General features: G+C 40.4%; 1 pseudogene; it reads right to left on the reverse strand.

Moving 5' to 3' along the window:
• Positions 1 to 1359: 1359 nt before the first annotated feature.
• Positions 1360 to 19039, reverse strand: LOC104221580 (UDP-glucosyltransferase 29-like; annotated as a pseudogene).
• Between the last annotated feature and the right edge of the window lie 6387 nt (positions 19040 to 25426).

Consider the following 25426-nt stretch of genomic DNA (forward strand, 5'->3'; position numbering starts at 1 on the left):
CTAAGAGTTTCATCTTCTTCGATGTTAAACTCAGAATAACAAGCAAACCCCGGCAGAGTCACAGAATATGGATATCTACCGGTTATTTTAAGGTTCACCGAACATTTCCTCACACTCATTTTTTTTACGTAACAACGATACCAATTTATCGTACTCCACTGTAAGCGGAAATTTATTATGACACTGTGGAGATAAACTATACCTCATAGAGTTATTCTCCACTACAACCTTACACCCCCTCCCCCCTCCCCCCAGTATAATGAAACCCTTATTTTTGGCTTTTCAAACATTATAAAAAATGCTTGATAACAAGAAGTAAAGTTTGAACGGAAGTTAGAATATTTTCTGAATGGATTTTCATAAAATCCTAACTCCTTTAAATAAGGTAATGCCTTGCTAGAGGGGCTGAATTTTTTGATGTATAACATGGTATTACACCACGTTGCCCATTTGAATTATTGTTATGTCAGTTAACCGAAAGAGACTTATTGGTGGGCCCACAAATAGGTATAGCTCGGTATTACACCGCGCTATATATATTTGAATTACTGTTATGTCAGTTACCCGCATGAGACTAATTGGTGGGTCCACAAACAGGTATAGCACGGTATTACACCACGCTATATATAACGCGGTATATCCATCGCTGCATTTTCTGCGAAATTCAGGTATGAATTCTACCCTTCTTTAATATTTCATTGCGTTGGATTTTGATTCTACAGGGAATAATGCAATTAGTTCCTACAGTCGATCTGATGCTTCAATTGTTGAAGCTGAAGTGCTTTATTCTCCAATTTGGTTGGTGGTTATTTCTCAACTACTAATGCAATTTTTATGCCAACAATGTCTTTGTTGTATTGCTTCACTGATTGTTTTTGCTATGTACGCCTCTGCAAAATGCTTGAAAATGAGTTTTCTTGTTGGCTTAGTGCTGAATTGTTATCTTAACTAGATCCACTGGCATGGTACTTACCCGTTGTTTGACATCATGTTTTAATGCACGAAATTGTGCTTATTTCTCTGTGGATCGTGTGATGTTAAAACTCTGTTCTGATCTATGATAATGCTGGCTTGGAATAGGTCTTAAAACACATCGACGTTAATTGAGACAACAAAATGGCAGTTGTACTTGCAAAAAATTGGATATAGAGTGAATGTCATGCCTGTGTAGTTAATTGTTTTTTCTTGGTTTCCTAATGTCAAGCAATCCTCTTGGAAACTTCATTATATGTTTTTCTGGGATACAATTTACATTGTGGTGAAACTTTTGTTCATCTTTAAGGTAATTATCTTTAAGAGTGACTGATAGTTTAAACTTTGTTTTAATAGATAGTATATAACTTGAAATCTTATTGCTAATCATTTGTTACCACAAAGTGCTACCAGCTCTTCCACCACAGCATCTAGCTCTTCATCCCCTTTTACATTCATCTTCTCACTCAATTCTCTAGCTTTCTTCCTCACAGCCTCCCCACTTTCCTCCATTACCACTTCCCTTATCGCCTTTGCAATCTCCTCACTTTGTAGTTTCCCGTTTTCATCCCTCACTGCTTCAACTCCCATCCCGATATATACCACAAGCCTAGCATTCATTGGTTGGTCAATGTGCATTGGCATTGCAATTATAGGCTCACCAAATTTCACATTCTCCATAAAAGAACTCCATCCACAATAACTCACGAATCCACCAATACTTGCATGTTGAAGAATTGTTGCTTGTGGAGCCCATCCTTCCAAAACCTTTCCTCTTTCTCCTACCCGTTCAAGAAACCCTTCTGGTAATGCATCTTCGATGGTACTATTTTTTCCACCTTGTGGAAACCTAATGACCCAAATGAAGTTCACTTTGCTAAGCTCTAAGGCTTGAGCTACTGCATGTATTTCCTACTTGGATAAAAACTACTCACTCCCAAATGAAACCAACACAGTTGAACTTTTTTCTTTCTTGTCAAGCCATTGCATGATCTCCTCATGTTCATCTTGGTCAATGGATTCTTAAACTAGTGTGCCAAACAGGACAATTTTCTTGGAGACCAAATTTGAAAGATAATCCATGTATTTCGCTTCAAAATCTCTGCAAGTTTTCACCAGAACAATATCACGTGATCGCCTAAGTGCCTCGCAGAATGGGAACTCCTTGTCTGGTGATTCATTAATAGCTTTCTTCAATGAAAGCATCTCGTATTCGCGCAGGTATATTTCAGGGAAGGGGAACTTATCTTCTTTGTCTTCAGACATGTGGAAGCCCAAAGCAATAACAGCTGCACTAAAAGTGAGCAACTGCACAGCAGAAATATTCATAGATAAAGCCAACTGAGCAATCCATGGTTGATTGTAGTCATATATAACCAAGTCAGGATTTAGAGTTTGTTATATTTTGGAAAAATATGGACCGGACATTTCAAAAGCTGTTTTGAGGGTGTTCATAAGATGAGGTGGGAGGCCATTGGTAGTGTGGTAATTGTCACACCTCCTTTTTACCGCGCCCGCGGGGCACGTGGGAGGGTAATTTGATTTGGGCCTGGATTTTAATCCAGGTCCAATTTTTATTTTACAACTTATATATTCTTTTTTTTATTCTATTTTATTATTTATCATTAAAAAATCCTAACAAAAATTATAAAACAATTTTTAACCTTACACAAAAATATTAATCACTTCATAACAACTATTCAACATACAGATAAAACATTAATCACACAGTGGAATATAAAAAAAAATAGAACGAAATGCATATTTTGGTGATTTTATTTAAATTATCTTTCAAATACATAATTAAATCCTATATGCATGCAACATGTATTTTATTTTAATTTTCATTTTATTATGACAAAGTAAACATTTACGGACATAACACAAATATTTAACACCACGCAAATTCAAGAATTACACAGTAAAAGAAATTTATTTTATTTTTTGATTTATTTTGGAGTAGTTTTCGTAAGGCAAAAATCACGTGCTCACAGCTGCCCCTCTTTGTGCGGAAACTCGAAGAGTTTTCGTGCAAAGATAAAGTGAGCGGATACGAGCGATTTTTGCCCGTTCGAATACTCCGTGGGAAGCATTTTTTGAATGATTTGACCGAACCTCTGCTTCAAAGGTTTCCTACATATCCTTGGCTATAAAGGAATCAGGTCAATGTAGTTCGAGAAGTTTTGGGTAGCTGGGACTACCTTGGGACTGTGATGTTACTGCTGCTTCGTGCTGTTTTTACTACTTGCTGACCTCCTTATTACACCTTACTTCAAAGGAAATACAAAAAAGCTAAACTAGACTATGGTACATGAATTATAAAAATCTTATCTAGAACATGCCCTTGCGTTTCTTGTTGTCTTGATATCTTGGTGACTCTTGGGCATTTGGCTTATTCCGTATTCCTTTTCATTGTGTCCCGCATTTTCTTTTGGGACTCTTGTTGTTTCTTGCTGGGGATTTTGTTGGACTTCTCTGCTTTATTGATTCTAAATGTGCTCCATTATCATATGAGCGGACTTTTGATTTCAAAACTTCAATTGTATTCCCTCGTTCTCCAGGTGGGTGCCTGACTGCTTCTTTTCTTTCTTCATCCTCGTTCTCCAGGTGGACGTCTGGCTTCTTCAATTCTCCATCCTCATTCTCCAGGTGGACGCCTGATTTCTTCAATTCTTCATCCTCATTCTCCAGGTGGACGCCTGACTTCTTCTTTTCTAATCCTCATTCTCCAGGTGGACGCCTGACTTCTTTAATTCTTCATCCTCATTCTCCAGGTGGACGCCTGACTTCTTTAATTCTTATCCTAATTCTCCAGGTGGACGCCTGACTTCTTTAATTCTTATCCTCATTCTCCAGGTGGACGTCTGACTTCTTTAATTCTTCATCCTCATTCTCCAGGTGGACGCCTGACTTCTTCTTTTCTCATCCTCATTCTCCAGGTGGATGCCTGACTTCTTTAATTCTCATCCTCATTCTCCAGGTGGACGCATGATTTCTTCACTTCTTTATCCTCATTCTCCAGGTGGACGCCTGACTTCTTTAATTCTTTATCCTCATTCTCCAGGTGGACGCCTGACTTCTTTAATTCTTATCCTCATTCTCCAGGTGGACGCCTGACTTCTTCTTTTCTTCATCCTCATTCTCCAGGTGGTCGCCTGACTTCTTCTTTTCTCATCCTCATTCTCCAGGTGGACGCCTGACTTCTTTAATTCTCATCCTCATTCTCCAGGTGGACGCCTGATTTCTTTAATTCTTCATCCTCATTCTCCAGGTGGACGCCTGACTTCTTCTTTTCTCATCCTCATTCTCCAGGTGGACGCCTGACTTCTTCTTTTCTCATCCTCATTCTCCAGGTGGACGCCTAACTTCTTCAATTCTTCATCCTCATTCTCCAGGTGGACGCCTGACTTCTTTAATTCTCATCCTCATTCTCCAGGTGGACGCCTGATTTCTTCAATTCTTATCCTCATTCTCCAGGTGGACGCCTGACTTCTTCTTTTCTCATCCTCATTTTCCAGGTGGACGCCTGACTTCTTTAATTCTCATCCTCATTCTCTAGGTGGACGCCTGATTTCTTCAATTCTTATCCTCATTCTCCAGGTGGACGCCTGACTTCTTCTTTTCTCATCCTCATTCTCCAGGTGGATGCCTGATTTCTTCAATTCTTATCCTCATTATCCAGGTGGACGTCTGACTTCTTCTTTTCTTCATCCTCATTCTCCAGGTGGACGCCTGACTTTTTTAATTCTTATCCTCATTCTCCAGGTGGATGCCTGACTTCTTCTTTTCTTCATCCTCATTCTCCAGGTGGACGCCTGACTTCTTCTTTTCTTATCCTCATTCTCCAGGTGGACGCCTGACTTCTTTTATTCTCGTCCTCATTCTCCAGGTGGACGCCTAATTTCTTTAATTCTTCATCCTCATTCTTCAGGTGGACGCCTGACTTCTTCTTTTCTCATCCTCATTCTCCAGGTGGACGCCTGACTTCTTCAATTCTTCATCCTCATTCTCCAGGTGGATGCCTGACTTCTTTAATTCTCATCCTCATTCTCCAGGTGGATGCCTGATTTCTTCAATTCTTATCCTCATTCTCCAGGTGGACGCCTAACTTCTTCTTTTCTCATCCTCATTCTCCAGGTGGACGCCTGACTTATTTAATTCTCATCCTCATTCTCCAGGTGGACGCCTGATTTCTTCAATTCTTATCCTCATTCTCCAGGTGGACGCCTGACTTCTTCTTTTCTCATCCTCATTCTCCAGGTGGACGCCTGATTTCTTCAATTCTTATCCTTATTCTCCAGGTGGACGCCTGACTTCTTCTTTTCTTCATCCTCATTCTCCAGGTGGACGCCTGACACAAATGTTGTTTTTGCCCCTGTTTTAAATAAAAAAAAAACTTCGTTAGTTAAAAGCAGGGTGGTTAACTGGGGTATTCCTGCCGATGGTGGGGCTTCTTCTTCGTCTTGTTTTATTGCCTTAGAATGGTTGAAAAAGACTATTTTGTCTTTGTGATTGATCCTTGACTATAGGATTTCCCTCTGTATGTTTTCCTTCAAATCCTTTTAACTTGTAATCATATGTCCCTTCTGACTTTGCTGATCCACTTTTGATTTCACTTTTCTTACACCAATATCTTTTTATCTCCTACCTTTCATGGCCGTATTTTTGCATCAGGTAACCTTGAATCTTGGTAGTAGACCTTGACATTCCTTCTTATTTGTTTGGAATAAAACTTATCTCAAAGCTTTAGAAAAGTAAGATTATTAGTGACGAAACGCGCTGATTTCGACAATTTATAGAATGAAAAGAAAAATACAAATTTGGATGACTATCGAAGAAGGAATAAAACTTATCTGATTGGAGTTACTGACGCCAATGATCAGGGTATGCATTTCGGATTAATCAACCCAGTCTTTTAATCAATCTCCTCTTAATTGTCTCATTTTTGTTTTCCCCAAAATTTCCGCAATCCATCTTCATTTTTTATTTCACAGACCTGTTGGACTTGCAATATCTCAAAGAGTTTTCACCGACAAACCTTCCTCATTTGTTCATTTCTCACTTACTTTTCACCTTATGGTGCCTATGAAGGTTTTCACCAATAAGACTCTCTCATTTTTACTTTTCTCTCAACTTCCGTCGCCTTATGGTGCCCGTGTGGGTTTTCACCTATAAGACTCTCTCATTTTTACTTTTTTTCTTGTTTGTACCAGAGTGTTATGAACCATCTTCATTTGCTTGCCTCAACATTTTTCTAAGATTGATCGAAAGGTCTTTTTGGTATGGGGTTAGAAATGGAAAAGGTATTAAAAGCTAAATAGCTTTGGTATGAGTTTAAAATTACAACTCTTGGAATCTTTTCTTATTGCCAATACAATTCCTGCCCCAGTTTCTTGATTGGGGTCTCTTAATGTTTCTTTTCGTGCACATTGTGTATGTTGTGTACCCTATGACCGAGCCGTGAGGCGCCTACGTATCCTTCTTTGAGGAATCAGGTCAAACGTAGTTCACTAGATAATAGAGATGATTTTTTTTTATTATTATTATTATTATTTTTTTGTTTTTTTTATTGATTCCAAGAGAGGGTAAGAAAGAAACAAATATGGCTCGAAGGGGAAACAAATGGTATAGTGTTTGGATAGCAGAATAAATTGCCTTTGTCATTCCAATCTTCGAAATAATACTAAATACAAACATTCAAAAAGTTATGCATAATATCTCTTTACCGCGTCAGAATTGATTGCCATGTCTATGCATTTGCCTTCAATGTCTGTTAAGCATAGTGCACCATTTGATAATACTCTGGTCACAATGAATGGTCCTTGCCAATTCGGGGCAAATTTGCCTTTTGCCTCAACCTGATGTGGAAGAATACGTTTCAGCACATGCTGACCCACTTCAAACTTCCGTGGACGCACCTTTTTGTTGTATGCTCTTTCTATTCTTCTTTGATATAATTGACCATGACATACTGCGGCCAATCGTTTTTCATCAATCAAGTTTAACTGTTCCAGACGGGTTTTGACCCATTCATCATCATCAATCTTTGCTTCAGCGATGATCCGAAGGGAAGGAATCTCAACTTCTGCAGGAATTACTGCTTCAGTGCCATATACCAACAAATAAGGAGTTGCTCCTACTGAAGTGCGAACAGTAGTGCGGTATCCCAATAATGCAAATGGTAATTTTTCATGCCATTGTTTTGAACCTTCTACCATTTTCCGAAGTATCTTCTTTATGTTTTTGTTGGCTGCTTCGACTGCTCCATTCGCCTTGGGCCGATATGGGGTAGAGTTGCGATGTGTAATCTTAAACTGTTGACATACTTCCTTCATTAAGTTGCTGTTAAGATTAGCACCGTTATCTGTGATGATCACCTTTGGGATTCCGAATCGACATATGATATTTGAGTGGACAAAATCGACCACAGCTTTCTTGGTCACCGATTTGAATGTCTTGGCCTCAACCCATTTGGTAAAATAATCAATGGCTACCAGAATGAACCTGTGCCCATTGGATGCTGCCGGCTCAATTGGTCCAATCACATCCATGCCCCAGGCAACGAAAGGCCATGGTGCCGACATTGTGTGCAACTCGGATGGTGGAGAATGATTCAAATCTCCGTGTATCTGGCATTGATGACACTTGCGCACAAAACTGATACAATCTCGCTCCATGGTAAGCCAATAGTAACCAGCTTGGAGGATTTTCTTTGCCAACACATATCCACTCATGTGGGGTCCGCAAACTCCCGAATGTACTTCAGACATGACAGCTGTAGCTTGTCTGGCATCTATGCATCTTAATAATCCAAGATCTGGTGTTCTTTTATACAAAACTCCTCCGCTTAAGAAGAATCCATTTGCCAATCGTCTAATGGTCCTCTTTTGATCTCCTGTGGCTTGTGCGGGATATATCCCCATCCTGATATACTCCTTGATGTCGTGGAACCATGGTTCACCATCAAATTCTTCTTCGACCATATTGCAATAAGCGTGCTGATCGTGGACTTGAATATGTATCGGATCTACATAAACTTTATCCGGATGATGCAACATTGATGCCAAGGTAGCCAATGCATCTGCTACATCATTATGGATTCTTGGAATATGTTGGAACACCACTGATTGAAACCGCTGACAAAGATCATGTAGACATTGTCGGTATGGTATGAGCTTCAAGTCTCGGGTTTCCCATTCTCCTTGAATTTGATGTACCAAAAGATCCGAATCTCCCATGACTAAGATTTCTCGGATACCCATGTCTGCGGCTAGCCTTAACCCCAAAATGCAAGCTTCATATTCAGCCATATTATTGGTGCAATAAAATCGCAATTGAGCCGTAACAGGATAGTGATGCCCTGTTTCAGAAATGATTACGGCTCCTATCCCGACTCCTTTCATGTTAGCGGCTCCATCAAAGAAAAGTTTCCAGCCAGGTTTTTCAATTCGCTCCACCTCGTCGATATGCATTGTTTCTTCATCAGGAAAATAGGTTTTCAACGGCTCGTATTCCTCATCGACCGGGTTTTCGGCTAAATGATCAGCCAGTGCTTGGGCTTTCATTGCAGTCCGAGTCACATAGATGATGTCAAATTCTGTGAGCAATATCTGCCACTTTGCAAGTCTTCCCGTTGGCATAGGCTTTTGAAAAATATATTTCAATGGATCCAGACGAGAAATGAGGTAAGTAGTATAGGACGACAAATAGTGTTTCAACTTTTGAGCTACCCAAGTCAAGGCGCAACATGTCTTTTCCAGATGAGTATACTTAACCTCATAGGCTGTGAATTTCTTGCTAAGGTAATAGATGGCCTGTTCTTTTCTGCCAGTGAGGTCATGTTGCCCCAATACACAACCAAATGAATTTTCCAAGACTGTCAAGTAAAGAATCAAAGGTCTTCCTGGCTCTGGCGGGACCAACACGGGTGGGTTTGATAAGTACCCTTTTATCTTATCGAACGCTTCTTGACACTCATCGGTCCATTTGACCGCAGCATCCTTTTTCAACAATTTGAAAATTGGTTCACAGGTTGTTGTGAGCTGAGCAATAAACCTGCTGATGTAATTTAACCTTCCCAACAAACTCATTACTTCAGTTTTGTTCTTTGGAGGTGGCAATTCTTGGATGGCTTTGATTTTTGATGGGTCTAGCTCGATGCCTCGTCGACTGACTATGAATCCTAGCAACTTTCCAGATGGAACTCCAAATGCGCATTTGGCAGGGTTAAGCTTGAGGTTGTACCTGCGAAGTCTTAAGAAGAACTTCCTCAAATCCCCAACGTGGTCGGCCTAATGCTTTGATTTTATGATCACATCGTCCACGTATACCTCAATCTCCTTGTGTATCATATCATGAAACACTGTGGTCATTGCTCTCATATAGGTTGCTCCGGCGTTCTTTAAACCGAATGGCATTACCCGGTAGCAATAAGTTCCCCATGGTGTGATGAATGCCGTCTTTTCTGCGTCTTCTTCATCCATTAGAATTTGATGATACCCGGCATAACAATCCACGAAAGATCCTATATCATGCTTGGCACAATTGTCGATCAAAATATGGATATTGGGTAATGGGAAATTATCCTTTGGACTTGCTTTGTTGAGATTGCGGTAGTCGACGCATACTCTAATTTTGCCGTCTTTCTTTGGTACAGGAACGATATTAGCCAACCAAACAGGATATCGAGTGACTCGAATGACCTTTGCTTCCAATTGTTTGGTGATTTCTTCCTTAATTCTCACACTCATGTCAGGCTTGAATTTTCTCAGCCTTTGCTTGACAGGAGGCACCGTTGGATTGGTGGGCAATTTGTGAACCACTAAATCAGTGCTCAGGCCCGGCATGTCGTCATACGACCATGCAAAAACATCTTTGAATTCTATGAGTGCTTTAATTAACTCCTCTCGGATCTTTGGTTCCAGATGGACACTTATTTTAGTTTCTCGGATATTACTCGTGTCCCCTATATTGATGTCCTCGGTATCACTCAAGTTAGGTTTGATTTTTTCCTCAAAGTGAATTAACTCTTTACTAATCTCTTCAAAAACCTCATCTTCATCATATTCTGATTCATAATCACAATATATTTCTTGAATTAATATTTCGGAACCAGATTGATTTTTAAGACTGGGCTGAGGATTCCTCATGCATGCCATATCACTAGAGCCAGTGTAAAAAGAACTGTACAGGAAAAAGAAAAGAAAACTATCAGGAATGATAATAAAAAGGAAACTGCTTTTTATTGGATGATGAAAGATAACAAGGTTTTGCACACTTCAAACAAACTGTAAGATAAGCTTTGGGATTACAACCCTGAAGTAACCCAAACAAACTTGAAAGAAAATCAAAATAAACTACCAAGACTCCTTTCGAATGGGGAGAGGAGTGGCTTTCCAATTATTAAGCTTTGTTTCTGGCCCAACGAATTGAACTTCCGCGTTGCTACACCCTTCTCCGCTTTCCAACATATTCACATCATCAAACAACTTCTCGAATCTTTCAATCAACTTCTCCTCAGGATTGACCCGGGATTTAGGAATTGTTGTTATCGGGCGATTTCTAGCACCGGTCTTGACAAAAGATTTTGACAGATGTGGGACTGGTTTTGGAAGATCCCATGCCTTATGTTTCAACTTTCTGGCCTTTATCACGTCATTTACGGTGGGTATGAACCCCAAACCGAATGTTCCCCAGTTCTCGGGGAGAGATACTGGTTGTATAATTCCTTGCAAATATAAGCCCAAGCCTTTGCCGGGTATAAAACCATTCTTTAACATTTCATAAGCTATCATGACTGATGCAGAGGATATCTTTGGATTCGGAAGGTATTTCCCCTCAGGAATTTTCTCTACCGACACTGTGTCGGATACTTGCTATACCCATGGTCCCTGGTCATTTTCTGTTCCCTCGACCGGTACAATGGTACTGCTGCGAGCATTTAAACTTTCTTCCCCATGCACAACTATTTCTTGATGATCCCATTCAAACTTGACAGCCTGATGTAGTGTTGACGGGACTGCTTTAGCAGCATGGATCCATGGTCGACCCAACAACAAGTTGTAAGAAACAGTTATGTCCAACACTTGAAATTCCATTGTGAATTCAACCGGCCCTATTGTTAGTTCCAACACTATGTCGCCAAATGAATCTCTGCTTCCACCGTCAAACCCCCGTACGCAGATACTATTTTTCTGGATCCTCTCCTCTTTAATTTTTAATTTGCTTAAAGTGGAGAGAGGGCAGATGTTTGCACTTGACCCATTGTCAACCAATACCCGGGTTACTACGGAGTTTTCACATTTCACGGTGAGGTAAAGAGCTCTGTTGTGCTCAGTACCTTCCACAGGTAATTCATCATCAGCAAATGTAATTCTGTTTGTCTCAAAGATTCTGTTGGCTATTCTTCCTAAATGATTTACGGAGATCTTTTCAGGAACATGAGCCTCATTCAGGATTTTCATCAAAGCCAGACGGTGCTCCTCTGAATGAATCAGTAATGACAACAATGAAATTTGAGCGGGCGTCTTCTTTAATTGATCCACAACAGAATAATCATGGAGTTTCATTTTTCTTAAAAACTCTTCCGCCTCTTCTTCCGTCACAGCTCTCTTTATTGGTGTTGGATTGTTTTTAGTTTTTCTTAACTCTTCGGGCGTAAAACATCTTCCCGAACGAGTCAAGCCTTGCACCTCACACACTTCTTCCTTGACTTCTTTTCCTTTGTACATTACAGTCACCCGTTCGTAGTTCCATGGGATGGCTTTGTTGTTGATGACCGGCAGCTGGATTACAGGTGCGATAATAACCCGATCTGTACGGGCTCCTTCCACGAATACAATGGGTTTGTTAGCAACCCCTGGTACTATCACTTTCGGCCTTTCTTGTTTTGCGGCAACTTTGCTCGATGATCCCTCCTCGATTATCATAGATGGTCCATCACCATTTCTGTTCTGCTTAGGTACCGGCTTCTCCTCTGTTAACTGCTTATCTGATTTGGCTTCATGAGACTTGATCACCATGACAGTTTGTGACGGCTTCTTTGTCTCCCCATCAGCTTGTATGATTTCTATCATATTAGCCTCTTGATGGGCTGGCATTGGATTTCTATTAATATTTGGGGCTTCGAGGGTTTGAACCTCGATTTTATTAGTATCAATCAGCTATTGTATTGTATTTTTTAAATGCCAGCATTTCTCCGTATCATGGCCTGGTGCACCGGAGCAATATTCACAGCTAATGGTGTAATCCAGATTCTTTGGAGGAGGATTGGGTAGCTTGGATTGTATTGGTCTCAGCATGTCTAGCTATCTCAGCCTGTGGAACAGACTAGTGTAAGACTCTCCCAATGGAGTGTAAGTTTTCTTTTTCTGTTCTCTTTCCCCCCTGAACGCTGGCCTCGGCCTGAAACCTGGTCCGGGATAGGCTCGTGGGTAAGTACTTGGTGTGGCAGGAGCACGCCAATTGGTGTGAACAGGTGGCTGATTGTATGCTTGAGCATGGTTAATGGAGAAATGAGGCTCCGAAGGGTGATAGTAGTGTTGGGATGAATCATGGTGGTAAGCTGATTGGCGAGGTCGTTGTTGATTATAGTAAAGCGGTGAACCTCTGGGTCCCGACCAAATTCCTGAATCAACTACCGCTGCTTCCTCCCTCTTCTTTCTTCCGATTCCTCCTACCCCGCCTTGAATAGCTTGAGTAGTTGCCTTAATTGCTGAATAGCTCATAATTTTATTTGTTTTGAGACCTTCTTCCACCATACCTCCCATCTTCACCACTTCGTTGAATGATTTTCCAACCGCTGAAACCAGATGGGCATAGTAAGTTGGCTCCAAGGCTTGGAGGAAGTAGTCTACCATTTCGCTCTCCTTCATAGGAGGATCCACTCTTGCTGCCTGTTCTCTCCACCGAAAACCATACTCTCTGAAACTTTCATTGTGTTTCTTCTCAAATTTTGTCAAAGATAATCGATCTGGGATGATTTCCAGATTGTATTGGAAGTGGTATGCGAATGCCTGTGCCAGGTCATCCCAGGTGTACCATCTCCTATGGTCCTGGCGTGTATACCACTCCAACTTAAACTTTGACTGAAGTAAGCCATCAATAATTCATCCTTTCCCCCAGCTCCTCGCATCTTGCTACAGAAACCCCTTAAGTGGGCTACTGGGTCGCCGTGCCGGTTGTATAGGCCAAATTTGGGCATTTTGAAGCCAACTGGTAATTGTACATTGGGGAATAAGCACAAATCTTTGTATGCTACACTGATTTGCCCGCCTAATCCTCGCATATCTCTGAACGATTGTTCTAGACTCTTGACCTTCCTGAACATCTCTTCTTGTTCAGCATTTTTGGCTGGTTTGTCAATTTCGGTTGGGAGGTCAAAACGAGGAGTAATTGAATGGATTTCGGAGGCTTTGAGGGTAGGCTCCGGGGGGTAATATTGGTTGTCCTGGGCCTGGAATGTAGGCTCACTAGGAGATTTGTGGAATGTAGCAGGGGGAGATGCTACGAAAACAGGAGTCATAGGTGGAGGAAAATATGGAACTGGTTTCGGAGGTGGAGACTGCGGTGTCTGAGAGGTGGTGCCTCGGTAGTGCTGGTAAATGGGGAAATTTGGGGATAATTCAGTGGTAATATTATCCTGAGTTTGGGTCATTGATGGAGCAGGGTTATTTGGGTAAGATGGGGGTAACTGTCCTGTAGACCAGGCTTGGTACATCTCAGCCATTTGCTGCTTGAGTTTAAACATCTCTTCTTTCATTTTCCCGACATCCATCTCCTCTAGCTCCATACCTGTGTCAACATCTGGGATAGACATACTTTCGGGTATTGGTCCTTTTGATCTTGTGTGATAGTGATAATATGCCAGTATACTCTTTAGAGAAACTAACTGCTTGAATTCTGAAATGAACAAACTTGTTAGTTTTGAGAGTTTAACACATATATAATCACACGTTGAGATGCAATGCTCCTAGACAAATAATCCCTTTCTATTATGCATTTGCTCGGCTGCTTGTGTCGTCCCAGCTTTCTTGAAATTTTTATTGTTATTCACTTTTATTTATTATATATATCTTTTATCGTGGTGGTCGAATCTTAGAGATTGCCTACGTATCATGCCTCACATGAATCAGACCTTGCGTAGTTCGGACTAAAGGCAATCACTTTTATTCATTACACAAAGATGGAATTACATTTGAAAACTTTAAGAAAATGGCTTGAAACACACACACTTAAATCAAAATAAAAGATACAATTCTTAACATCTCACAACGTGCCCCACTTTCCACTTGTGTTGTATATTATTAGACTATTTGCTCAATGTGGAGCTTGACCTGGATGACCTCCCAGCGTACGATACATCCTTTCCAACTCCATTGCTAGATGACGAGCAAAAGTGGGCGCATGCTCTGTAAACCTTTCATAATCCATTCCTTGGTAGTTTACATAACTTTGAGATGTGAAGACTGCCAGGTCATGGATTTGTGCCCTGAAACCTTGGAGACGTTGGTCTTGGTCTTGCAATTGCTGCTGACGAGTGGTGGCTATATCTCTGACACGGTTTTCACGATCTAGAGCTGATTCTAACAGAGCTCGGAGTCTGGCCTGCTCTAATCTTGCTTGCGCTCTTTCTCTGTCGAGGTCTGCTTGTTGATGTTCTCTGTTGCATCTTCTTGCCTCTTCTAGTTGTGCACGAAGCTGGTTTTCTGATCGTATCCAATGGTCTTTTTCCTTCTTGAATTGTGCCCTGTCTTTTTCGGATTGCCTATCTTGGCGTTCCTTATTAAGATCTGGCTTCTTCGTTTAATTGCTGGATCCTTTCTTTTGCTTTGCTCAATGCCCTTTCGTTTTCCGCAAGAATGGAATCATAATCTTGCATTCTTTCAAAGAGATTGGCGATGGTTTTTTGATCCTTCCAGCTCCTCTTTGGCGTTTCAGAAACTCTTTTCATTTTTTGGAATCGAGCATGAAGATTTTCATTCTCACAAGCTAGACTCTTCTTCTCGCCTTCGGCTTCTTGTGCTTGCAAATCTTTCTCCAAACTGAGGCTTCTCAGATTTTCTTTTAGGGCATGGATAGTTGCTTTGTACCCTTTTTCCTTTTCTCCCCAGATCAACCGCTCTTGGATTTTATCATTGAAGTTTTGAACATGGGGTCTTTTTGTTGGCCTTCTTAGCTCAGGCTCTGGTACATCATCCACGCGAGACCGTTTTTCAAACCACCTTGCATATCCAGGATTTATCTCACCCTTTGTAGTGTCTGGGACTTGAGTATCACTTTTTAAGTATCGACATCCATTCCACATCTGCTGAAGTAGAGCCTCGGGAATAGTGGCTTCTGGGTGTAATTCGATTACTTGCATACTCAAATCTTCATCATCAGGAACTACTTGATATCTCCCAACATTGCCTTACATGCCACATATTTGTATGTCTTGAAACATTCGTAGCACTTTAACATCATAATGAGCCATAACAACTCAACTTACCATCCACTAATGGTTCTATAGATACCTGTTATAATGCCACATAAGAACGTACAACTTATATCATTCCTTCCACAACTAAATCAGATATCAGAATAAACTAGCAATATGGTTTTGACATTTTCACGCTATTCTTTATTCAACTAACAACGTCACAAGGCCTAGTTAATGGCCAATCTTTATGTCATGTTTCCTACCTTGACAGTTCAAACATGACTAAACTAATGAGATGAAGGGCTAACATTATTACAAAGCTTTATACGAATTTCAAAGTAAGACAATTAACTCATAGCTATCAAATTGAATTCACTACTAATTAACTAACATGAAACAAAAATGAAATTTAAACTGATGAACTTGGACAAATGGAAAACAGAATTGCAATTCAAGCTTCATTGATTAGTCATGTTGAATCTCTTTCCAACATAAAATTTAAAAGACATGTACCTGAAAATGAAGGTAGAAGGAGTAAATTTCAGCAGTAGCAGCAATAACAAAATCAGTAGAATGTACCGATAACACAGCAAGTCTGAACAAGACCCGTTAACCCAGATGAACAGTGACAGAAACTTGAGGGAAAGATTTCAGATTCAAACTGAATAATATTCACACAAAAATAATTGCACAAACAACAGACTGATTCTAGGAGGATAACATTTTTTCAGATTTCAATTTCTTCCTGTTTCGGATTCCTGTTTCTGACTGTATTTTTTTTTTCTGTTTCTGTTTTCTTCTTCCTATTTTTTAAAACTCTCCTCTTAAAATCTGATTTTTCTTCTCCTTTCTTTCTTTCTGTTTTCTCTCCTTTCTTTCTCTCTCAAAGACTGATCTTTTTCTCTTTTAAAATCTGCCTGAAAGCTCTCTTTTTTCCTTGTTTTTCTTTCTTCAAAGAGCTCTTAAAGTCTCCTCTTAAAAATCTGTTTTTTTTCCTGTATTTATACAGGTCTGTCCCTTTCTTTTTAAGTGCTGCCTGGACCCTCTTTTTGTTATCTAAGGCAGATTTTCCCTTAAAATCTGCCACTGAACTGCTTTTTCTTATTCAAACAGCACTAAGGATACCTTTACTTTATTTTTAGCCCCTCCACTTCCTTTGGTTTCCTATTATCCTATTAGATTAACAACCACTAACACTCCACTTCCAGCACACTAGTACTAACACTATTTGTTACTGTTTCATTCCCAGAAATGCCCTGAAATCCTACTGTTATTACTGCCCATTAATACAAGATCAGAATCTATTATGAAACAGATTTAAAAATCTGTTCAAACCTAATTATCAACCTGATTTAAAACAGCTAATACCAATTCTCTTAAGTTCCTAACACAGTTGTATCTACCCAACAATTGTGAAATTGAATTTACCTAACATCTCAACAACATTATACTGAATTTCAACATAACAAATTACACTGAACTTCAACTTTGAACTAAAATCAAACAAACATAGGAGCATTGTCAATATATTGACAATGCCCTGTTCAGAAAACAATATATACACATCATACATTTGAATTTACTGATTTGCAAACAAACATGATTTAATTGACAAGTATTAATCAGTAGACTATTTACAACATTTGTCCATAATCAGTCTAAAACAATAGAAGCAGACTGTTTCCATTAGCATTATCATAAATGAGAATTCATATTATAACTAATCGACGAACTTAATCGAGTCGATTACTTACATTGTAAATAATCACAACCAACAGAAATAGTTTCATATTTGATCATATAGACGGGCATGAGACAAAGATGACAGAATTAATCAAATAAAATCATGAAAAATTAACAGGCTATTAAGACAAACAACAATACACGTAGAATACACAAAAGAAATAGAAAAATACCTCTGAATCTTCAAACTTCATACGGACTCGAACTCAACTTGGATTCGGACTTTGTTTGAAATCAAACAGACCTTAGTCGAAGTATTTTCCACTGAAAATACTTCGACTAAGGTCGATTAAACCTCAATCTTTATTTAATTTGGGCAGAATCCAAAAGTCTGGTATTTCTAGGTTTTTTGAAGATTCGATTTGGGACTTAACCATTTCTGGTCAGATTCGAGGGGGACCAAATGCGACACAAGGGTGAGGGTAACCTAGGGGTCATTTGGTGTCAATTTAGAACAGATCTGAGTTTGTTCTTGTTTGATTCGAATCTTCAAAAGAAGATTCGAGAAGCTCGGAAGTGATTCGAACCAAACAAGCAACAGATCCATACCTAGGGTGGTTAGGGGAAGCTATGGTGTTATTTTGGAAGCTATTGGAAAGGTTGGAGTTTTCAGACCCACCTTCGATTTAGTATTCGAAGAGTTGGGGTCTGATTCGAAGAAAACTAAGGTTAGATCTGTGTAGAGGATGTTCAGGGAATTCTAGGGTGTTATTTTGGTGACCGGTGGCGTTGATGCCGCCGGGTTTCAGGCGGTGGGATCCTAGGGAGGCTAGGGTTAGGGGTGAGTTTTGGAAGGGACGATGAACAGTGAGAGGAGGGGGGTGTTCAGTTAGGGGCCGGGGTAGGGGCTTGAGCCTTATATAGGGGTGGGGTGGATTGATCTCATCCGTTGGATCAATTAAGATGCACAGTTGAGATCAATCCACTTATCCAAACGACATCGTTTGATTTAAGTTGGGGAAAGGGGTCAACCCAGGGTTGAAATGGATCCGGGTTTGGGTGAATTTTTAAGACCGTGGGATCAAGATGGATGAACGGTTCAGATCTAGTTGCCCTTAAACGTCGTCGTTTCATTTATGCAGAAGCTGAACTGGACCGTTTGATTGCAATGAATCAACGGCTCAGATTTGAGGTATCTCATGCGGCGTCGTTTAGGCTTGTTCGAATTGGACCGGACAGGGGGATGTTGGATTGGGCTGTGGGGGGGGGGGTAATTTGATTTGGGCCTGGATTTTAATCGAGGTCCAATTTTTATTTTACAACTTATATATTCTTTTTTTTATTCTATTTTATTATTTATCATTAAAAAATCCTAACAAAAATTATAAAACAATTTTTAACCTTACACAAAAATATTAATCACTTCATAACAACTATTCAACATACAGATAAAACATTAATCACACAGTGGAATATAAAAAAAATAGAACGAAATGCATATTTTGGTGATTTTATTTAAATTATCTTTCAAATACATAATTAAATCCTATATGCATGCAACATGTATTTTATTTTAATTTTCATTTTATTATGACAAAGTAAAATTTACGGACATAACACAAATAATTAACACCACACAAATTCAAGAATTACACAGTAAAAGAAATTTATTTTATTTTTTGATTTATTTTGGAGTAGTTTTCGTAAGGCAAAAATCATGTGCTCACAGTAATGGGGAGGAAGATTTGGCAAAGATGGAAGATGAATCTCAACTAATTTTATTGACTGGGAATATTTCTCTATTACATTTTACTTGATGGAGCTTAGATTTACGGGAGTGGAACACATGTAAATGTGGAAGTTTCTATTTGTGAGTTTCTTGGCTAGCTCTAGAAATGGACTTATGTGACCATGAGCTAGCCATGGTACCATTAGTATGCTAATGGTGTTTTTCTTGGCCTCCATTAGTGACTAGATTGCTCTTCAAAACTCTTTTTCTTAACTTCTGTATGATGGATCTAGTTATAAATATGAGGATAATCTATTTATAGTATTTGTTGGTCTTGGTTGTTGTCACGATCCGGATTTCTCACCCTTAAGAGTCGTGATGGCGCCTACTAATGTGAGCTAGGCAAGCCAAACCTTTGATCTAATTACTTCATTAACTGATTATTTCTTTATAACAAATATAAGGCGATAACGTTATAACAGCGGAAATTCAAATCTAAGCGGAAGACAATAATAAAATATATGAAACTGTATCTATTACAAATACTTAAGCCTTAACCATCCAAAACCTGGTGTCACAGTGTCACACACTATCTAATATTGCTACATACAAAGTCTGAAGAAATAACAGTACACTGTTTCTGAATAGAAGGAAGATGAAACAGGAAATAGGGATAGAGGGAAACGCCAGGGCGTGCGGACGCCTGCAGGTCTTAACTTGGATCTCCGGGTGGACTGAAGGTAGCTTCCACACTACGGTCCAAAAGCTGCTCCGAGATCTGCACATAGTGCAGAGTGTAGTATCAACACAACCAACCCCATGTGCTGGTAAGTTTCTAGCCTAACCTCGGCGAAGTAGTGACAAGGCTATGACCAGACTACCAAATAAACCTGTGCAGTTCAAATACATATACAGCTGAAAGAAATACAGAAATAACCAGTAAAAATGGGAGGGGAAGCATGTTGTGGGGGAGATAACAATTTCGAATAGAAAGACATCAAGTAATAAAAGGAACAATATAACTCGGATATCAACAAAGAACCAGAAATCAACAAATGCACGGCATCACCCTTCGTCCTTTTACTCTCGTCCTCACCAAAGTAATCATATAATAAAAATGTACACGGCATCTCCCTTCGTGCTTTTACTCTCTTTCCTCACCATATAATCAATATAATCGGCACGAAATGGTACATCGTGCGGCACTGCATCACCCTTATTACTTTACACTCTTTCCTCACAATCATACATGGCATCACCCTTCGTGCTTTACACTCTTTCCTCACAAAACAAACAATGCACGGCATCACCCTTCGTGCTTTAACTCTCTTCCTTACCCAAACAACAATCACAAACAATAGGGCAAGGGAACAAATGAAATTGCAATAAAAATTCTGGCAAGGGAACAAATTCAACAATTTAATCCTGGCAAGGGAACAACATCAATAATATCAACATCCCGGCAAGGGAGATAACAAATAAATTAACAATAGCCCGGCAAGGGTGACAACATAATGATCTCTTCTCTTTCTCACTTTTGCTTCATTATTCACTTCACAACTCGAGCCAATGCTCTAGAGGTTCAATTATCACTTAAACTTTCACAGTTCATTATATAACTCGAGCCAACGCTCTTCAAGGTTCATAGATCACAATTCCTTCCACCAACTTTATACCGCAAATAGAAACCACCACTAAGGCATGAAAGATACAACGAAGTCACGATAATCACAATATAAAGACTCACGGGCATGCTAGATACCAACATGTAGATACTCGTCACCATGCCTATACGTCATACTCAACAATTACCACATCGTAAATAGGACTCAACTCCTAATCCCTCAAGCTAAGGTTAGACCAAACACTTACCTCGAGGCCACGAACACAATTCACGATTCAATTAGCTTTACCCCTTGATTCCACCACCAATGCACTCGTATCTAGTCACAAGTTACTTAATTACATCACTAAACGCCAAATGAATCAATTTGAATGCATAAAAATGCGTTTTCCAAAGTTTTGCCCAAAAAGTCAAAAATCGCCCCAGACCCACATGGTTAAAACCCGAGCTTAGAACCAAAACCTGATTACCCATTCCCCCACGAACCCAAATATATAATTTGTTTTGAAATCGGACCTCAAATCGAGGTCCAAATCCCCAATTTTTAAAAAACTTAGGTTCTACCCAAAACACCCAATTTCTCCCATGAAAACCATTGATTTTAAGTTGAAATCATGTTAAAAGATATTAATGATTGAAGGAAGTGAGTTAAAATTAACTTACAATCGATTTGGAAGTAGAGTTGTTCTTGGAAAATCGCCCAAAGGAGTTTGTGTTTTGAAAAGATGTGAAAAATGGGTTCAAAATTGGCTAAGCATAAAAGTTGCAGGTCGCTGGTATGGGACTTGCGAACAGGGGTTCGAAATTTGCGAACCCCGACCTCTGCTAAGCTGGGAAATGCGAGACAGGGTTCACATTTGCAAACCCTTCAGGAAAATAGGATCTTCGCATTTGCGAACAGCTGGTCGCATTTGCGACTTGGTAATTGCGACAACTTCATCGCATTTGCGACTCAAGGCTGGGACAGGGATTTTTGCATTTGCGAAAGAAATCTCGCATTTGTGATACTGATCTAACCTGGCTTCCTTCGCATTTGTGATCCGCCACTCGCATTTGCGAGCCAGGCTTCAAAAAATGCGAAGCTTGCCAGCCTGCTATGCACAGCTGAAATCTGCAACTTTTCTAAGTTCAAGATGCACCACGTGGCCTATCCAAAACTCACCCAAGTACTCGGGGCTCCAAACCAAATATACACACAACCTCAAAAACATCCTACGGACTTATTCGTGTACTCATATAACCAAAATAACATCATGAACATCGAATTAAACCTCAAGATCGATGAAATTTCTCAAACCTCTTTAAACATCAAATTTGCATTTAAGGTCCGAATCACGCCAAACGGGTTCTGTTTTTACAAAACTTTACCGAATACACATATAAATCATATTGAACATGTACCGGGCTCCGGAACCATAATACGGGCCCGATACCACAGGTTTCACATAACTTTTCACTTTAAAAAACCTTTATATTTTTCAGAAAATAATTTCTTTCAAAAATTCATTTCTCGGGCTTGGGACCTCAGAATTCGATTATGGGCATACGCCAAAGTTCCATATTTTCCTACGGACCCTCTAGGACTGTCAAATCACGGGTCCGGGTCCGTTTACCCAAAACGTTGATCGCAGTCAAATTAATTCATTTTATAGTTAAAATTTATCATTTTTCACAGATTTTTACATTTAGGCTTTCCGGCTACGCGCCCGAACTGCACACGCAAATCGAGGTAATGCGAAAAGAGGTTTTAAGGCCTCAAAATACAGAATTTATTTTAAAACAAGTGATGACCTTTTGGGTCATCACATTCTCCACCTCTAAAACAACAGTTCATCCTCGAACGAACAGAAGAAGGAAGTACCTTAGTCAGGGAAAAGATGGGAATAACAGTTCCGCATATTGGACTCGGATTCCCAGGTCGATGCCTCAGGAGGCTGACCTCTCAACTGTACACGAACAGAAGGAAAACTCTTCGATCTCAACTGACGAACCTTCCAGTCTAGAATAGCTACCGACTCCTCCTCATAAGATAGGTCCTTGTCCAACTGGATAGTGCTGCAATCTAACATGTAGGATGGATCGCCGTGATATTTCTGATGCATGGACACATGGAACACTGGATGCACGGCGGATAAGCTCGGCGGCAATGCAAGTCTATAAGCCACCTCCCCCACTCGATCAAGAATCTCAAACAGGTCAATGAACCTAGTGCTAAGCTTGCCCTTCTTCCCAAATCTCATCATACCCTTCATAGGCGACACTTCAAGCAATACCCGCTCACTGACCATGAATGCCAAATCACGAACCTTGCGGTCGGCATAACTCTTTTTCCTGGACTGAGCTGTACGAAGCCTATCCTGAATGATCCTGACCTTGTCCGAGGAATCCTTAACTAGATCCGTACCCAATAACCGAGCCTCTCCCTGCTCAAACCATCCAACTGGAGACCGACACCGCCTACCATATAAAGCCTCATTAGGAGCCATCTGAATACTCGACCGGTAGCTGTTGTTGTAGGCAAACTATGCTAAAGGCAAAAACTAATCCCACGAGCCTCCAAAGTCAATGACACAAGCTCAAAGCATATCCTCCAAAATCTGAATAGCCCGCTCGGACTGCCCGTCTGTCTGAGGATGAAATGATTTGCTCAACTCAACCAGTGTGCCTAACTCTCGCTGAACTGCCCTTCAGAAATGCGAGATAAACTGCGTACCTCGGTCCAAAATAATAGACTCGGGCACACCGTGAAGACGAACAATCTCCCGGATATAGATCTCAGCTAACCTCTCGGAAGAATAAGAGACTACCACAGGAATGAAATGCGCTGACTTGGTCAGCTTATCAACAATAACCCACAATGTATCGAACTTCCTCTAAGTCCGTGGGAGACTAACAACAAAGTCCATAGTGATACTCTCCCATTTCTACTCAGGAATCTCAATCTTTTGAAATGAACCACTGGGCCTCTGATGCTCGTACTTAACTTGCTGACAATTCAAACACCGCGCCACATATGCAACGATACCCTTCTTCATTCTCCGCCACCAATAATGCTGCCGCAAATCCTGAGACATCTTCACGGCGCCCAGATGAATAGAGTACCGGGAACTATAGGCCTCCTCTAAAATCAACTCTCGAAGCCCATCCATATTAGGCATATAAACTCGACCCTGCAATATCAAAACTTCATCATCACCTAAGGTAACCTGCTTGGCACCTCGGTGCTGCACTGTGTCTCTGAGAACACACAAATGGGGATCATCATACTGCTGATCTCGGATACGCTCCAATAATGAAGAGCAAGCAATTGTGCAAGCTAACACACGGCTGGTATCAGAAACATCCAACCTCACGAACTGATTGGCCAAAGCCTGAACATCCAAAGCAAGCGGTCTCTCACCAACTGGAATATAAGCAAGACTGCTCATACTGGCTGACTTCCTAGTCAAAGCATTGGCCACCACATTGGCCTTTCCCGAGTGATATAAGATAGTGATATTATAATATTTCAACAACTCCAACCACCTCCTCTATCTCAAATTCAACTCTTTTTGCTTGAACAAATACTGAAGACTCTTGTGATCCGTGAACACCTCACATGCCACGCCATACAGATAATGCCTCCAAATCTTCAACGCGTGAACAATGGCTGCCAACTCCAAATCATGAACCAGATAGTTCTTCTCATGAATCTTCAATTGCCGCGAAGCATAGACAATGACCTTGCCATCCTGCATCAACACTGCACCAAGTCCAATACGAGATGCATCATAATAGACTGTATAAGGCCCTAAACCTGGGGGCAATACCAACACCGGTGCCGTAGTTAGAGCTGTCATGAGCTTCCGAAAGCTCTCCTCACACTCATCTGACCATCTGAACTGGGCACCCTTCTGGGTCAACTTGGTTATCAGGGCTACGATAGATGAAAACTCCTCCACGAATCGACGATAGTAACCTGCCAATCCAAAGAAACTCCGAATCTCTATAGCTGACGCTCATCTAGGCTAGTTCTTGACTGCTTCAATCTTCTTCAGATCAACCTAAATACCCTCCGCTGATACAACATGACCCAGGAATGCAACAGAACTCAACCAGAACTCACGCTTCGAAAACTTATCATATAACTGACTATCCCTCATGGTTTGAAAAACTACTCTAAGATGCTGCTCGTGCTCCTCCCGGTTGTGGGAATAAATCAAAATATCATCATTGAAGACTACCATGAACGAATCCAAATAAGGCCTGAACACTCGGTTCATCAAATCCATAAAAGTTGCGGGGACATTTGTCACCCCGAATGACATCACCAAAAACTCATAATGCCCGTACCGAGTGCGGAAAGTTGTCTTAGGGACGTCAGATGCCCTAATCCTCAACTGATGGTAGTCAGATCTTAAGTCAATCTTCGAAAATACCTTGGCACCCTGAAACTGATCAAACAAATCATTAATCCTCGACAATGGATACTTATTCTTGATTGTAACCTTGTTCAACTACTGGTAATCAATACACATTCTCATCGATCCATCCTTCTTCTTAACAAACAACATCGGCACACCCCAAGGCAAAACACTCGGCCTAATGAAACCCTTCTCAAACAAGCCTTGAAATTGTTCCTTCAACTCTTTCAACTCCGGCGGGGCCTTACGATACGACAGGATAGAAATGGGCTAAATGCCTGGAGCCAAATCAATGCAATAGTCAATATCCTTGTCGGGTGGCATACTCGGCAGGTCTAAAGGAAATACCTCAGGAAACTCACGAACAACGAGCACAGAATCAATAGAAGGAACCTCAGCACTAGTGTTGGCCTATGAACAGGTGAAGTTTTGAAGAATGACAAATGAACTCAGTCATGGACCAGGTCCATCTTGTGAAGCACAATCATGATCAACTTATACATATGAGGTGCACTTGAAGGAGATAAGTCATACTGATCAAGCAGCAATATCTCCTGATCTGATCGAAAAGTTTGCATATTGGATAAGGGGATAAA

Source organism: Nicotiana sylvestris, chromosome 5 (assembly GCF_000393655.2).
Source record: "Nicotiana sylvestris chromosome 5, ASM39365v2, whole genome shotgun sequence".
NCBI classification, from domain to species: Eukaryota; Viridiplantae; Streptophyta; class Magnoliopsida; order Solanales; family Solanaceae; genus Nicotiana; species Nicotiana sylvestris.